This window comes from Abramis brama (assembly GCF_963993115.1).
Source record: "Abramis brama genome assembly, chromosome: 6".
Lineage (NCBI taxonomy): Eukaryota > Metazoa > Chordata > Actinopteri > Cypriniformes > Leuciscidae > Abramis > Abramis brama.
The window spans coordinates 14,126,687-14,139,088 of NC_139968.1; the positions used below are offsets into that span (position 1 = coordinate 14,126,687).

General features: G+C 39.8%; 1 long non-coding RNA gene across 1 annotated transcript; it reads left to right on the forward strand.

The window, feature by feature from the left end:
* Nucleotides 1–9,325: 9,325 nt before the first annotated feature.
* On the forward strand, nt 9,326–11,220 carry LOC311084990. Its single transcript, XR_014606692.1, has 5 exons — nt 9,326–10,043; nt 10,157–10,477; nt 10,552–10,698; nt 10,777–10,880; nt 11,057–11,220. It is a non-coding gene; the product is annotated as an uncharacterized lncRNA (long non-coding RNA).
* The last annotated feature ends 1,182 nt before the right edge of the window (nt 11,221–12,402 follow it).

Here is a 12,402-nt window from a genome sequence, read left to right on the forward strand (position 1 = left end):
GAGCACTGCATGAGAAGGCATCTTGAAAAAGACGCAGCTCTTTTAGGGGTGTGTGTTGCAAAGCAAACACACACACACAAACACAAGAACAAGAATGTAAAGGATATGGCGTCGGAAAGCGCAGCAGGTACGGCGGTAGAAGGCGGCGTTGGCCAGCGGCTTCAAGGGCTCGTCCCGCTGAAGTGCTTGCATCAGACGACGCGTGCTTCCTCGTGATCCAGCGATGCGTGCGCTTCGCTGAAGAGATTAAAATCAAGTGAGTCAGCCTTCTCGAGCTCGTTTTATAGAGGTAAGCCACGCCCGTCTCGGCGGGAAGTGGCGAGGAGGGCGCGAAGCGCCCTCATTGGTCTGATGTTGCATCAGCCTGCGCTCGATAGGCTTATGCAGTTGCCGCAGAGCAGCCAATGAGCAGACAAGCCGTCTTGCTTCAGCTGTCTGCTGCTGCCGCAACGCGTTTTACATATATGAAAAATTAAAGGATAATTTTTGCTTCAGTGTTTCGTGAAAAGAGACTTTTCCCGTAGCGTTTTGATAAAACGCAGTACGAGAGAACTCTCGTAAGAGAACTACATCAGGACATTGAAGATACCGACACACCAGCAAAAGACATTTCACCGGAAGTTTTCAAAATGGATTATAATATTGCAGAAGTTCTTATAACATTCTGTGCAGATGGTCAATTGTAACTGTAACTTTAACAGTCAGTGGCAGTAATTCATCTTTCAAATGTAATTTATTTAGGTGTTTACCTTTGTTTATCTGCACCGCAAACACACAGATGAAGCCACAACTGCAGAAACAGAAAAAACAAGTTTATTTACCGTAAAACTTCAAATAATAGCCCGGGCTTTTATTTTCCCAAATCGCTGAACTGCACCAGCTTGTATTTGAGACCGGCGTCTATATGAGACAGGCCTTTAATTTAGTGTTGAGATGAGCATGACAGTAGGAGGTTACCAAATCTGTGTTTGTGTTTTACAGATCAGTTAATGTAAGAATTAGCCTACTATATTTCAGTATGTCTAAAGGGGGTCGCACACCAGACGAGAAGCGCAGCGCCACGTCTTTAAAATTCGACATGATTCTCTATGAGTGTACATTGTCTCAAATCATCATTAATGTATATACTGACTTCACCCTGTGCTGCAATATACATTCAGTTTTACACTCATTTACAGAAATCAGCTGCTTGAATGAAAATTGCTGATGTTATCGGATTTGGCTTGTTTTGGGGGGCAACATAAACAATTGACAAATCGGCGCAAAATTAAGCTATACTACACACAATCTGTTTTAGTGCAGATCTTTAGAAGCCAGGAACCCAGAGATAGGCACAGGACACCTATTAGCAGGGTCAACATTGATAATTAATAATTATCAACATTAATAATACGATAATGATGATGATATTATTATTATTATTATTATTATTATTATTGACAGAATCATATATTATATCAGATCACGGTGATTGCCTGATGATGAGTGACATATGTGTTTGCTTGTGAGAAGACGTTCTACACGAGTAGGCTACCAAGAAGGAAGAGAGAGGTTTTTAAATGAATCTGAAGTCACGTTTGTATAGACAAGAGGTAAATTAATGTTTCTTCTTCTAAGCTGTTCCAGACATAGGTGCTACTTTTAGGGCTAAAATGCTTCGTGAATTACTCTTAGTAAAACACAGGAGGAGTCTAAAGTTATGAGTGACATGCCCATTATTTTTAGGAGTTTCTCTTAAATTCGCCAGTTAGGAGCTACAGTACTTGTAGCCTCTTATAAGATCCTTTGTGAATATGGCCCCAGGTAAAAAAATTTGATATGCTCCTTTGAACAGTATGAGAACAGTATTTGAATGTTATTCTCTTGTTGTAAGTGGCTTTGGATAAAAGTGTCTGCTAAATGAATAAATGTAAATGTAAACATGTAGGCCTAGATAAAAGGAAGCATGACATATTAGGCTACAGGGGGTCAGGAGACCTAGTGAGTTGAAATAAAAGGTATTTTTGTGAAACTATAAGAATTTAAATTATGAAATGATTCACTTTTTTAAATATATTTATTATTATTATTATTATTTTACCCTTTTTGTGAACAATTGAAGTACTTATTCATGGATTTCATTAGGTCCATGATACATCTAGTGTATCCTATCTACAGGACCAGTCTGCGGCTAGTCTTGGCAAATTCAGAAACAAATTGATTCATGTCCTGACCTTTTTGTGTTTTTTTTTTTTCTTTTTCTTTTTTGTGTGTGCCAAAATTACCAAATCTCTCTTCTTTGAATGCAGCATTGATCTTCGGAGAGGGGTGAGAATGCGGCTCAAGGTAGAAAAATAACTTCCACATGCAGCTGAGGACACACCAATCATGAATGCTGTGACATACAGCTTATGCAAAATGGGGAAGGCCTCTTTGTGCTGCTGAATGCACTTGCATATTCAGAGAGGTTAGCATCAGTGGACAGTTCATTGAGCAACATTGCTTTTGCCACAGCAATTTCATTTTGCAAGGCCATACTATTTTGCTCTGTGCCTGCAAGCACTTGAAGTGGCTTCAGGAGAGAAGGGTCAATAAAAGACACTGATTTTGGTAGGAGAAATGATGTTGCCTTCATTAAATCAACATTTCTTTGAGAGAATCTTATCTCCACAATAGCACTATCAAGGATGTTGAACATTACCCTTTTAAAAGTCTGATTAGGAGCAGTTTGGTCATCAGAGTCACCACCATGCCCTATTGTGGACAAGATAGCACTACTGACAAGTTGTGAATCCGTCTCCTTTTAGGTGGGCTGGTATGCCTACTTCCACACTGAGAGAAATATACTCCTCCCAGAATAAGTCTCCTTCAGATGCGCTGAGCTCGACAGAGGCAGCTTGCATGGAGGGTGAAGGACAAGGTGCCTGTTTTTTAATGAGCCACTTATGCATTTTTTATGTTTAATAAAAACTGGTATTATAACGATTGTACTTGTCTAATTATTACTTATCCAAAAGCCTACTTATCGTCTGTGTGCAGAGTGAACTGTGACTGCTGCGCTCTCTGGTTGTTAATGTGCTGACCGACACACCCCCAATAACAGCCAATAGAAAAGTTATTTCTAGCTTTTTTGTTTCAATTTGATTTGATTGAAAAAAACAAGCCGATAAAACAATTAACACAATTAATCATGTTATCCATGTTTTCCAATAATTGGAACAGTACTGACTCTTGACTGTTTAATGAACCGCTTGAAAATACTCAAAAACTCAATAGTCAGCGTTCAAATTAGTTTTCTCTGAATTATAATAACAAATAATGAACAATTGAACTGCATAGTTTGGGCCCTTTTGTTAATTTTTTTAAACAATGTAAAATGATATTGTAATTTATAATAATAATAATAATAATAATAACAAGTTAATATTAAATATTATTTAAAATGTTTGCGATTTTAATATACTGTAAGTACATGGTTAAATATTTTACCACTTGCTTGAGCAACTTAATATATTAATCTGTATGTAATGCATTGAATAATTCGTTGTTTAAATTGTGTTTAAACGTGAATGTCTATTAAAGAGTGTATGTGTACAAAGAATCGCAATGCTGACAAAACTTTTTTTAAGAAAAGTTGCTGATGTCTTCTGGATTTGAAACCCAAATAGTGAGTATGTGTTTGTGGTAGGCTACAGCCGTGTTACGGACTGCAAACGCAGCATATGTGAAAGCACTAGCGTGTGCTGCTCCTGCACCGCATTCGCACTGCACAGGGAGTATATGTGAAACAGGTGTTAACCTCTGTTTCTCATCTTACACATCACACTCCACTGTTATGGTGGCCATTTCAGTACATTTACTCAATAACATTGCTGTGGAAACACAATAAGCATGGAAACTAAAATATGGTAGTATCATGCTACAGCGCACACTCTATCAGCTGCAGTTCTGGCGCCTCAGTCCCAATACTGTAAAACTCGACGTACATTCACATCACATGTAAATGCAGCGGTAGTTACACTCACAGGACACTGCACTCATTCGCAATCACAAAAGTTAGGCTAATTATTTGCTCGTGCTTTAAAGCTTTGCCGGGTAAACATTTCATTTTCTAATTTATCAATTTATCATCAGATGAACAGATCATTTCTCAGGGGAGGCAGGGCTTATCCTAGGGGAGGCACTGCCTCCCCCAGCCTCCCCCTAGACATGCCCCTGTGTGACCCCCTTTAGATTATTGGCAGCATAAAAAACGAAACGATGTGGCAGCCATGGGCTGAACAATACAAGTTACCGGTAATATCCATCAAGCTTATGAACTAGTTGCCCGATACACATCAACAAGAAAGAATGAAGGCTACCCTGTAAAACAACTGCAATCATGTGATATAAAAGGACTCTATTCATCACTATCATCATCACCGCGATCCTCAACTACAAGTTCATTAGCGAACTCCTCCTCCTCCTCGTCGCTCTACTCAAAACAAAACATAGCTTTCTTTTGCTCTCATTCTTTTCTATTTATCAAGGACATTTTTGCCACTTTATAGGTACAATGGCATCGTCGCTGGGGTGGTACCCCTAACGAGAACAAATTGGTACCATCTAATGGGGTACCTTTTTGTACCAGTGGATTAAGGTACAAATATATTGCTAAGGTACCAAATTGTCTCTCAAAAGGTACAGTATAAAAGGGTACAACTATGTAGGGGTACTTCTTTGTACCCATTAATATGGTACAAGTTTGTTCCCCTTGGGGGTACTGCCCCAGCGACGAGCATTTGTAGGCTACCTTTTTTTGTCTTTCTGTACCTTTATTTCTGAGAGTGTCCCTCTCCGGCCTCCGCTAACTCTGCCTGCCCTGCTAGCGCTGACAGCTCCCGCCCAGATGTGCAGGGCTTTCTTGCGTGTGCAATCTGCTCCATAGAACTGGCTTAATCAGATGATCTGATGGGTTTTAGAAGATTAAATACAACCCAAAACTAAAAAACAGACCAGGCCTCTATTTGAGACCGGCCTTTATTTATCCAAACCTGTCACCAGGCGTGTAAAAGAGACAGGTGTCTATTTGGGACTCGGCTGTTATTTGAAGTTTTACGGTAATCTAGTCTAATAGAGATGAAAGCATAATCTTTCCAAAATTACTAGATGACAAAAATGGTTTAACCTTTGCTTTGGATCTCAGATAAAAGAAACAGTATTTGACCTCAGAATTTGTTGATCAAATTTCAGAAAGTCTCTAAACTTCACCAATATTCTTTACCACTGATTTACAGAAGGGGGCAAAATTGCCCAAATGTTGGGGGTCAAGAGCCCCAAACCAGATTATTTCAGTTTTGCTTTCATTTAAATGTAGTGATATTCATGATTTGGTACTCGGAATTTGTCCTCTGTATTTAACCCATGCATTTAGTGCATACACATTAGAAGTAGTGAGTAGTGAACACACACACGCACACACAATGCGCGCACACACACACACACACACACACACAATGCACACCATAAACACACCCGGAGAAATGGGCAGTCATTTTTGCTGTCTCACCTGTGGAGCAATTGTTTGTTGAACAACTTATTTAAAAAACAAACACTTAAACTTGATAAAAAAGAAAGCGTGATAAATACCTAAATGACAGAAACCATCTCTAGAAAAAAAATTATCTGAACGTACCATTAGATTACATGGAATTATGGGTTATGATCTATACTGCAACCAGCCACCTGGGAGTGATCGAAACGTGTAAACTCGTGTTTTGAGTGTATTCCCTGCCTGTCTGTACCTTTGGAAGTATTTATGTGATTAAACTCTAACATTGGAGCCTTCAGCCTTATCGTCTTCGTTTGCCTGCACTCACAACCCGTGACAGAACTACAGACCGCCCATAATGGATGATGGGGTTAGACTAATCATCCTTGCTCAGGAGAGCAAAGATTTTTTGTCTTTTTCAAGGGAATTTGTAAAAATTGCCCTCACCAGCACCCTGGATGATGAGAGCCTGAAAACTCTGTTCTGGATCAGGGCCACTTTTGACCGTCCTATGGATCTCCCTGACACCACGGGACTGAATTGGAGGGATGCAGTCCTCCGATGTCTGGAGTACGTTGTGTACCAAGATGGCCACCGCCAAGCCTGCACTTCACGTCAGTGCTGCCGAGCCTGCGCATCACGTCATGCCCGCTGAGCCAGAGACTGTTAACGGCATACCCGCAGAGCCTTCTTCGCCGCTGGTCCCGTCCAGCCCAGAGCCTTCTTCGCCGCTGGTCCAGTCCAGCACAGAGCCTTCTTCGCCGCTGGTCCCGTCCAACCCAGAGCCTTCTTCACCGCTTGTCCCTTCCAGCCCAGAGACTATTTCACTGCTGGTTCTGCCCAGCCTTGAGCCTGTCACCACCCCAGAGCCTGAACTCCCACCCAGCCTCCCTCTCCCACCTCCTCCCATCTGCCTCCTCTCTACCTTTTCTCCTCCACTGCCTGTCAGCCTCTCTGCTCCTCTATCCACCTTTGAGGAGGTGGAGTCACCGTGGGTCTGCCTTCCACCAACTCCACCAGGGTCAGTGGATCCCCGGTCTCCGCCTCCGACCTCCTCTACTTGGGCTCTGCTTCAGCCTGTCAGTACATTACCTCCCTCACCTCCGCCGTGGCCCATCAGCCCACCAGCTCCGCCAGGCTCCCTCGTCCCCCCGGTTCTGCCTTGGTCACTCCTCGCCCTGCCCTCGCCTCGGGACTCCTCTCCTCTGGCTTCGCCTCGTCCATCCATCTCTCTAGCTCTGTTGGGCTCCTCACTCCCTTCATCTTCACCTTGGTCCTCTGTCACTCAGGCTCCACTGTGGTCTTCTGGTTCTCCACCTGAGCTTTGGTCGCCAGAGCCGTCGATGTCGCCATGTCCTCCCAGTCCCTCAGCATCGCCCCGTCTCGTCGGCTCAACGGCTCCACCCTGGTCTCCTCAACCACCTGCCTCACCTCCGTCAGTTGGCCCCCTGGAATCGTCAGCCCTGCTTCCACCATGGCTCCTCCCTCCGTCGGCTCCACCCTGGCCGCCTGCACAGCCTGATCCGCCCTGGCCACCTGTTCCGTCTGCTCCGCCTTGGTCCCTCTTCAGCGCGAGGTCGCACCTTCCGGAGGGGGGGGGGGGGGGTATGTCACGCTTGTTCTGTGTTGTTCCTCTGTTGTCCCTCTGTTGTCATTAGTCACATGTCTGTCTAGTTAAGTTTTCCCACCTGTCGGTATTAGTTCAGTTAAATCACCTGTGTCCTGTTAATTATCATCATCTGTCTCACCTGTTTCTGTTCATCAGTGTTAGTATTTAGTTCCCTTCAGGTCAGTTAGTTTTTGTCTGTAGTTGTCATTGTAAACTCGTGTTTTGAGTGTATTCCCTGCCTGTCTGTACCTTTGGAAGTATTTCTGTGATTAGACTCTTACATTGGAGCCTTCAGCCTTATCGTCTTTGTCTGCCTGTACTCACAACCCGTGACACCTACCTGTGGTTGGGCGGGTTGATCTGAACAAGATTGTAAATGTTATCGAGTAATTTTGATCATATAAGATCATTCAAGTACTGAACTTTGTTGTTGGTACATAAAAGTAGCCGACAAATTAATAAAAGACTAAGATGCTAATTTACTAATAATAACTTGTTTTGTAGTAAATGTCAATGAACATGTTTTTGCTTTTTTGTTGCTTTTAAACAGCTTTAAAGGGAACCTATTATGCAAAATTCACTTTTACATGGTGAACATACTGTAAATGTGTGTTGGAAGTGTGTGTACACAACCACCCCTATAATGGTAAAAAAGTGACGACTCCTTTTTTTTATCCCCATAAATCCTAAGCAGTGTCTCAGATCAGTGTTTGCACATTGTATAGGCCCCTCCCATGACTGTTGACGGACTCTGCCATAATAATATAGTTGTACGCCGTTGTAGTGTGTTGTACATTGTCCGCCATTTTCTCCAGGCCGGAGCAACATGTCTAATTATATTATGATAAGTTCATACATACCCTTTTCATCTCTGTGCGTGCCGTACAGTAACTCTGTCTGATGCACCCACTGCTAGCCTAGCTTAGCACATAGACTGGAGGTAAACAGCTCCAGCTAGCATACTGCTCCCAATAAGTGACAAAATAATGCAAACATTGTCATTGTTGCAAACATTGTTGTGATTTGTATAGTCACAGCATGTACAAATAACAAGGTCACATGAGACACAGCCATCTTCTAACCGTATACATACTGGGAACTATATTCTCAGAAGGCGAAGCACTGCTACTTAGGCGGAGTGATTTACTCCAACTCTGAGCAAACTCTCTGCTCCTCACCATGCACGGGGCTTCTCGGGTGCTGTGAGCAAATTATTATTTTTAAAAATAAAAGCTTTTTATTTTAAAAAAATTAATCCAATTATTTCAACCCATTATTTTATGCCTTTGTACAAAAAGAGTGAAATTAAAGTAACCATAATGATGTTGTAAATTTAAATAATCACAGAAATGTACTGCATTTAATTTTTACAGAAAAAAGCTGTTAAATAATTCACAGTATGAATACTGTAGAATTACAGTAGATTGCGACTCTGCTGCCAGTATTTTACTGTAAATTTGGAAAAATACAGAATTATACTAACGGCATAATCATGTACTCAATAATTCATGTTAACATTAATAAACTGTAAAATATTTTCACAGTATGAATACTATCTTATTAAAATACTATAGAATACTATCTATCTTATTTTACAGATAGATTTTTTAAAGTGTAGTCAGCCAGTCATCATCTGGGTGAAATGAATCTTTTTGAAACTTTGAATCAATTGAACCAAATGATTCACTGTTTGGAAGCGCTCGAAGCACCACACATGGTGACCCCTGCTAGTCAGAACAGTGTAAATGCAGCAAAAACTCAGCCCAATGTTTAAAAAAACACCTTTAACAAACCAATTAAAAATGTTTTTTATTGAAAGTGTAATCTAATAAATGCAATTAACAAATCATCTAAAACTATTAAATATTAATTGTCTATAATATGTGCTAATTTATTAAATTATGGGGCTGATTTTGTTTGTTTTATGAAGAGCTTGGTTAATCATTACAATAAGAGATTTTTAACTAGCTACAACTTTTCCTTTTCATTATAGCCTACAAACGTGTCATTAAATGTATACATTTTATAAAACTGATCTGAGATGAGGTAAAAATCAAATAGACACTGGTGCATCAGTTCACAGAGACCATCGCCCCCTAGCGTTCAACCATTGGAATTTTGAAACAGTTATGACGTAACGAAGCCTCGTTTACTGAAGTCACGTGACTTTAGAAGTTTGATATACGCTCCGAATCACTAGTACAAACGATTCACAGAAGCTTCACGAAGCCTGTTGCGCAAACTCCTCGACCCCCGGTGGAAAGTGTATTTGTAGATCCCAAACACGGTATTTGGTGGACGAATTCTGCTAACGTTACTGCGTGGGTAAGGAAAGTTTCATTTAAGGCTAGCCTAGATTCTACTGAAGAAAGAGAGAGAAGTGTGCTTATTTCAGTTCCTGTGGTAAAATAAAATGGAAATGGTACATATTATAAAGTCACCACTGCTTAATGACCATTGATTTGTGTACAGCAGTCTACTGAGTGTGTACACTAATATATTAATGCATTTTTTTAAGATAAATGTTAATCATAATCAGAATATGTCTAATTTCATATTTAGTTTAGATATTCATTGAGGGAAATTGCTTTTTAAATAAATCGGTCTTGGGTCAGTGGTCTTTTATTCAATTTGACAGCCTTTGTGTTTGCACAACAATATTAATGTTTAGATCAAGCAGACAATATCAGACTATAGTTTTTGTTCTGTAACCAGTGTCACCTATAAAAATTACCATGTCACATGAGGTGTTAAAAATAGGTCTCTGTAAGGATGTGACATCCGCCCATAAAAAAAATCACCCTTTGTTGGTTTCAAAGCTCGAAACACAGTTCCATCTCAAAGCCTTTGTGAAAGCAACCATATTTCATCAGGTAATGCATTTTAGTTGCGGAAACGACGCAAAGATCATACAGCATCTTATTTGTAAGTGTAATTTATTGTATATCTTGATAGATTTATTGTACTTGGATCAAGTACACAATGTTTCCTAAGAATCCTATTTTTATTTTATTTTGTTTGATTTATTTATCTCACAGGTCTACTAGTATGGTGTCAAGCTGTAGAAACAGAATTTACAAAATTGGGACAAAACGTGACTATAAACTGTGATCTTGATGAAAAAGAGATTTATTGGATGGTGCTAAAGCCACCAAATCGCCCAGTTATGATATTACGGTTATTTTCAACTTCTCCAACTCCTTTTTACTATGATGTAGGATTCAGATCCAAATATTCAGTGCAACATAAATATAATCTATTCATAGAAAATGTCACTGTTGATGAGTTAGGCATTTATTACTGCATGACCACTGAAGCACCTCCAAAATTCAGCAACGGCACCAAACTACACATCACTGGTGAGTGAGCTTCAGTGATTAGACCATATGGATGCTCAGTGCTTTGGTTAATTAAATGTATGGCTATTTTACAGAACCAACTCAATTAACTGAGTGCCAGAACAACACTGTTGAGCAGAATCATACCGTGGTGAATTATACTGAGCAGATCCAGAGACCATGGGGCATTATTATCCTCATATCTGGCCTGATGCATGGTGTTCTGGTTATTGTCGTCATTGGTGAGTTCATATCATTAATTGAATTGAATTTGATTTAATCTATTACTAAAATATGACTGTAAGTCTCCTCTCTTGTAGGTAGTGTATGTTGCTACTCAGGAAAAAATGTTAAACATCAAGAGGCAGATTTACAACGGAATCATTGTATGCCTTTGGAACAACTTCAAGAGACAACGACAGTGGTAAATTATGCAAACCATCATTTCTTTCATGTACATTTATATAATTTTTCATTACTTTTCATATTATTTTCATATTTTTGATGTATTTTATTCTTTATCACTGCTTGGAGCATAAAACAGATGTAACATATGTACATGTATGACTGCTAATACTGGTTGCCCTGTTGCTCTTTCAGTATACTGAGGTGGGCTTTTCCTCAATATGTGAAGATTTCGAACAGAACCGGTGCCTTTCTGCTACAGCCCAAATCATAAACAGAAATAATTGTACCTGACCGTATATCAGCAGGTCACCTTTGTTTTAGATATAAAAGTTCATGACATGCTTACCTGTATAATTAATAAAAAGATATATAAAAAATTAACTTTTCCTTTTTTTTTTTTTGTGAAAATCGAAAACATCCACCAACTAGACGATGGCTAGCCAAACTCTTCTCTGCATAACAAATGTAGGCATTGTGGTTGGCCTCAAAGCGTTCAGACAAACTCAGTCATTTTTTCCACACTGGTCACCTGATCACCAGTGAATTGCAAAGCCAGGTGGTTTAACCTTTAACAGTATATACTAAAATATATACTATAAGAAACGGCAACAATCATTCTATCAAACTTTAAAAAAAACACTAAAAAAACCTCACTGACTGCACTACCATTCTTTTTCCATTGGAGGTTAAAAAAATCATGTGAGGGCGATATGTCTAAAGCAAATGTAAACCACCAGTCAAGAACAACATGACACCATATGAGTCATTTATTGTCAAGTGACCAACTCAGAGGAACTGATGATAAGATTAACACTTTATTTGAGCTAAACCACACTGCTTACACTTCTGCTTAGGAGAGCAAAATATTTAATGCACAGATTTAATGTCTATTATCTTTTAGGAGATGCAATAAATTTCAACTTGAACAACTGTACCAACTTCAGCTTAGTAAAGAAAAGTGTTTATAAAAGAAAAATAATGTGTACACAAACAAGCAAACACTCTGAAATGTACAACATAATTATGCACAACATATAATGTTATGATATATATATATATATTTTTTTTTACAAAGGATGTGAAATGCTTAGTGACGTAACAACTCGTAGGAAAAAAAGCTGCAAAACCCTCGTGTTGCTGTCCTTCACACAACAAACCCACACTACTTACAGGAAGTCAGACTGAACTCTGACTACATTTTGGCCGTTTTGAATGTCAAGAGTCAAGTAAAAATGCTACAACTGTACAGGTTACATATAGTTTAAATTATTTCAAAGTTTAAAGGGTTAGTTCACCCAAAAACAAAAATTCTATATTATCATTTACTCACCCGACACGATCGCTATCCTATCTACTATAATGCAGTACTGTCATTGGCTTCCAGGGAGAGACAGAAGCCATCATCTATCCATCCGTACGTTTTCCAAACCGCTTGTCCTATGTCACAGGGATGCTGGAGCCTATTCCAGCACCTCATGCCATAGGCAGGGAAACACTGTGAACGGTTAACTAGAAGGATCTATCGAGTCCAGTTAACT